The following is a 5,855-nucleotide window of genomic DNA, read 5'->3' as shown; positions in this document are numbered from 1 at the left end:
ACTCAGAAATGATGCAAATCTACTGGCGGGGAGAGCAAGAGAATGCAGTTCAGGGCTTGCGAATACAGGATAAACATTGATTTTATGATACAGAAAACTTAGCAGTTGAACTGACATGGAGGATGATTTGGCAGTGCCCGCTGACCTATTGGCTTAAGCAGCAATCTGAACTCCTTACACCAATGGCTGGGGTGGGGGTGGAGGGAATAGCATGGAGGACAACAATGACCTTTGAATCTCCATCTTATATTTGGTATTTAGAGAATTTGCTTGGCTTGCTTAGAGGAAGTAGACCAAACTAATGCCAGTATGAAAGTTGGAATGGATTTGATAGAGTTGTTCACATGTAAGAAAATGAGACCTCCTGGGATTGTGTCTGGAGAGTGGCTGGTATTCTACCAGCTTCAGACACGGGAGGGAAAGCCAGCCTGGCAGATGTACCCATTCCATTCCCAGTTTGCCTGGTAGCTGGCGATCAGAAGACACTCAGCAACGAGTGTTCAAGTCCTGGGCAGAAAAGCCTCCTTCCAGGATTCCTCTTCAACTGGGTCTGTTTATGTCTTACAGAATTGAAAAAAAAAAAAAAAGAGAGAGAGAGAGAAAATGGAAACCCAATGCCTGCATTCTGAAAAGGCAGTGAGTTTACAATCACTCATCCAGGAATCTTAACACAATCTGAAGAATTGTCTACAGCTATAGTCCAATAATTTAGGTTGTGATTTCAGTTTTAAGCAAAATCAGAATGCCTTCAAAATGCTAATCTGAAAGTTAAATATGATTCAGCCAAAACATGTGCAGAGTAGAAAGCAAACACTTGGTGAGGACAAGAAGGAAAATCTCTAATTACCTGCATTACTGAACACAAGTGGATCCAGGGACTGTCTGCTGAAGTGAGGTTGCTCTCGGCTTCTCTGATCACCGGTCATGGCAAGGCGATAGGTGACTAACCTGCTGAGTCGCAGAGTTCAAAGGCATTTCCCTTCACCCAAGGGTGAGTTTTTAATGCAAGTTCTCTCCTCATGTGGGTCTACAAATAGTACTACAGCTTCCTAAATACCCTATCATAAAAGAATATACCATCCTTCACAAAACATCACCTAGGCCTTGGCTCTCAGGGTGAACTTGGCTGGGAAGCTTTGCCCTTGCTGGCTGGGAGAGTGGGAATTAGGCATTCTGCCACACAGCTAACGCAGAGCTCTCTTCTGTGCTTGGTAACTCAGGCCCACAAAGGACATTGGATGTTGGATGATGTTCTGATCGTAGCTCAAGAAGGAAGATTGGGACTGACCTTAGAACCCTTCCTCTCCCTTCCACCCCAACTTCCCACTCTGGCCACTTGCATATTCTCTCTTCTTACCCACTCCAAATCATTCTACTTTATTAAATTAGAGAAAGGAGATTAGTCATTTCCAGGTAGATAGGCAGCCTGTGTTGGTCCACACCCAATTATTGCCCTCAGCATTTACCAGTGGGAATGGGAGTGATTCAGTCTTCCCTCATAGCACAGAATTAAAGTATGATCTTTTGCACACTGTTAAGTGATTTACATACAATTGGTATCAGGGAGTACCGGAATTTCCTTTCCACTCCCTCATGAACTTCTATCCCCATTTCTATCAGTACTTTCAACTAATGAATTAGTATCTCTCTGCAATAATAATGCTTTTTTTAAACAGCTATCATCTATTTGATACTTACTATGTTTCAGGTACTCTGCTAAGTTTTTTATCAATATTCATCTTCATAGTAACCATATTAGATAGATACGATTTTCACCCCCACTTTAGATGGGAAACCATGAGTTAGAAAGATTGTGTAACTTACCCAAAAAGCAAGCCAATAAGTAGAGGAGCCAGAATTCGAGCCCAGAGCTGTTCACCTCGAAAATCTGAGCTCTTAATCACCACACTATGGGCCCTAGGAGGCTTAGGGCAGGAAAAGAAGCAATTGAATTGTATTTGTTGCCACATTGATTTTGGTCACCTTTTCCTTATCTGGGTATGTAATCATAGTAGGCAGCAGAGGGGAAATGAAGTATTATTTCTATGCAGACATCTCAGCTGTCACCTGTGAATATTCTATTAATATATTTCTTTTTTATGTGTAAGAAATGAGAAAGGAAGAAAGATACCAGCAGAAGTTCTAGTAGTTTGTAGCCTTACTTCCCTATTCTTTGATAATGGGGCATTTGACCTTTCTGTAAAGATGATCTTTCAAGCTTGACCAATAAAAGCCCCATCAGAAACACCTCATCAAGCACACATTGAAAGGGGCCAATTGAGTTCAGCTTGTCATTTGGAATTCATCTCCTGACCTTCTGTTGGGAACAACAGTTACAATAAATCACTCTCTCATCTTCTACAACCATTTTTAACCTGAACTAACTTATCGACAATGTATTGAGCATCTGTCATGTGCATGAGAACTATAGCAATCACTTTGCAGCAATTACAGAAGAATTAGACAGTCTGTGTCTAATGAGTGTATGTTATGAGCTTGGCATTTAATCACTATTTAGTCTATCGCTGATGTACAGTACAGTTGGTTTCTGATTCAGGACCTCACTACGTTCAAAGCAGTATTTTTTAAAAACCAGCAGCTTAAACATTCAGGATTTCTTTTGGCTAAACAGGGTTCTGACTGTGGAAATAGAGAAAAGATATTGCAAAGAAAATCCAACTTTTAGATTTCAAATGAGTGCCACAGTAGTAGTAAGAAATTTTCTAGGAAAACTAAAATCTTTTCGGAAAAAAGAGAAACGAATTGTGTTGATTCTTTCCTGCTGATTCAGTTTTCAACCCCATATTGTAACAGGAAGTACTGTCCTCAAGGACACAGGTTTTGGAATTGGATCTAGTTCATATCCTGGTTTCCCATACCTACTATCTCTAACTTGAGCAAGTTATTTAACCCCTCTAAGAATCAATCTTCATCTATAAAAAAATGGATTGCAAGAACCGAATGGATCTTCTATCTAAAGTGCTCACATAGTGCCTGGCACAGAGTAAGAGCTCAATACATGCACTTACAAAAGTAAATAAAAATCTTCATTATATTTTTCCAATCAACCAATCTGAAAACCATAGATGCCAAAGACAGGCTGGCCTATGAGAGATAAAGCCTGGTAGCACAATAAGGGCTCATGAAAACACTCACTGGCTACAAAGCAGATTTTGCTATAAGGAAGGTCTATTTAGGACCCATCCAAGGGGGCTTAGTGATTATTGAGGCACTTCTTGCCAAGGAAGTTCACCCACGTCACATTCCCCGTAGACCCTGAAGGCAACACCTGTTGAGATCCAGTGGATAAAGCTTAAGAACTTGCCCTTAACTGAGCATTAGGTGCAAATTTGCCAACATAATCAATAATTGGCATCAAAGAAAAAGGCTTTTGAATTCAAACCCAGTTAATCAGCAGAGAGAGGGAGAGGGTGGGACAAAGGAAGCCCAGACTCAGAACTGGAGTCTGAGTTCAAGTTAACGCAGAGTCATTAAAAAAAATCTTGAACCAAGAGACTTGAACCATGTAACTCCCCTACAGCCAAACCCCTGGATCAGAAAGCTTCTTCTCAAAATAAAGCTAGTGGAAAACTTTCAGGTGGATTTTGATAATTGTGGAACAAAATATTAAAGGCAATTTTTATTGGCAATCACGAACTTGGCCTAGACGGAACCACCAAAACTTTCTCAAATTAAGTTTCATTACTAGGGATGTATAATTGATTTCTGAATGAAACTGAGAAACTCACAAGCAATGTAACGAAGGGGGTTTTTTGGGGGCGAGGGGGAGAAGGAAAGTGAAGTTTATTAATTTGACAGCAAATAAGGAGGTTGGCAGAGTCCCACCTCAAAGTACCAACGTCCTGCTTCTGAACAGAAGTACAGAGCTTTTAAAGGTTCTGATTCATCCCATCTTTGGCTAAGACAATCTTGGGACCTCCACTTGGACAATTCCGTTGAGCTATCTCCTGAGCCACAAAGAACAAAGGACATTCCCACGCCTCTCCTGACCGTTAGCCTGAGGCAGGAATGTAGGTTTTAGTTCTCAAAAAGGGTGAGGGGGTTTTGAAGGGACAGAAAGCACTTTACCCTTTTTTATGCCATTCCGCCTGTTACATATTCCCACTGTCAATTTTATGGTTGTGTATCTATAGGAGCAGGGGTGATGTAGTCATTGAATTACTTCCTGCTGAACTGGGGGGATGTTTTAGATGGAAGGTTTATACTTACATCATTACAAAGCTTTGGCAGTATCACCAGGCGAAAAAGGGAATAAGCAACAACTACAACTGTGAGGAATGACAAGGCCAGATGGAGGACACCCGATGAGAGAGATTTTACCTGGCTTGGTATCTAAGACACCAGTAGGACTGTGGGCCCTTCCTGTCGCCTTATACACAATGTCTAATACAGGGCTGGGTCAGAAAGAAACATGGGACCTTGGAGTGTAGAGCTACCTGCTGTACCCTGTAGGTGACCTGAGAGACTGGCTTCTTCAAATTCAGAAATCTTGTATAAAAATACTTGCACCTAATGAGGTTTAGAACAACAAACCCAGCAGCAAGACAGATCAACAGAAGAGGCAATAGCCCAGGGAAATCCTCAGGAGTTGTCCTTCTATGCTACAGACAGAATAACCAAAGAAAGATTATCAAAAATATCAACATTTTCATTTTTTCCTTTTTCTCAAACATACACTTTAGGTCACCTAAAGGCTGGCCCCTCCGTGAGGGCTACACCTCTTTACTTTGGTACGATGGACCCAAGGTTTCTCTTGTGACAATTTCAATGAGGTGTGAGTTGTTAGAGGCAAAAAAAAAAAAAAAAATCCACTCCTTTCTGAACCTTTTCTATTTAGAGTCAAATAGAACAAAAAATGCAAAACAAATCTCAGGACGTAACAAGCCATAAGAAATAAAATGGGAAAGGGACAGAGGGAGCCAAAGAGGACATTGCCAAGTTCTCACAGACGCTACAGAGAATGGGAGAAGAGAACAGAGCAGCTGACAGGAAGAGAGTCGAGGAGCAAACTGTGGGAAAATGCAACAGGGCCTTGAGGAGGAGCCAAGTTTTAGGGGGTGGGAGGGATGAAATGGTAACATCCGCTGGCTGCCTCAGCCCGGAAGGAAGAGACAGTCAGGAGGCCTCGCTGAGCAGGGACAGCCTCACTGACACCACAGTCGTGGACAGTGACACTAACAAACGTCACAATAAAGATTTATTTCGCTCTGCCACGGAAAGACGGTTTTCTCCCTCTGATGTGATTTGTAGGGAGAGTAACTCCCACATGTTCCTCCTCACAGCTACCCTGTTCTGAGGGGGAGTGGCAAGAACGGGGGAACCTGGCCACGCCGCAGAAGACCAAGGCAGGGTAACTGGGAGGGGTGGCCTCAGTGACACAGCCAGGCCCCCCTGGCATCTGGAACCTTCAGCCCAGCTCTTCCACAGGCCACCTGAGAGCCTGACGGCCCAACTTCCCTGAGAGATCACGAAGCACGGGCAGCTGCGCCCCGTTAACAGCTCCCGAAGACAGTCACAGTTCTCAGCAAAGTCCCCAAAGCAGGGTAGAAAACATCGCTGTCTTCCAAATGGCCTTCTCACCCATTCCTCACCCTTACTGTCCTTTTCCTTTCCACTTGGGTGAAAGGATGCAATTCCAGATTTTATTATTTGAAAACCCCTATCAAACTGCCAACTTGATGTTCCCTCTTGGAAATCAAATAGACACCTAACACTGACACCCAAAATGAACTCATGATCTTTCGCCATCCCCCCAATTAAAAAAAAAATCCCTGCTTTACCTGAAGTTTCCTGCTTTCATTTAACGCCATCTTCATCCCTCCTCAGACTCTGTC

The 5,855-nt window shown here is 42.7% G+C and overlaps 1 non-coding gene across 1 annotated transcript; it reads left to right on the top strand.

Annotated features, from left to right (window-relative positions):
* The first annotated feature begins 358 nt into the window (after positions 1-358).
* LOC123640920 lies at positions 359-498 on the top strand. The gene has a single exon (XR_006736148.1). It is a non-coding gene; the product is annotated as a small nucleolar RNA SNORA7 (small nucleolar RNA).
* Positions 499-5,855: the final 5,357 nt, after the last annotated feature.

Source organism: Lemur catta, chromosome 6 (assembly GCF_020740605.2).
Source record: "Lemur catta isolate mLemCat1 chromosome 6, mLemCat1.pri, whole genome shotgun sequence".
Classification (NCBI taxonomy): domain Eukaryota; kingdom Metazoa; phylum Chordata; class Mammalia; order Primates; family Lemuridae; genus Lemur; species Lemur catta.
The sequence above is the reverse complement of the archived record's forward strand: the minus strand, read 5'-3'. Positions and strand labels throughout refer to the sequence as shown.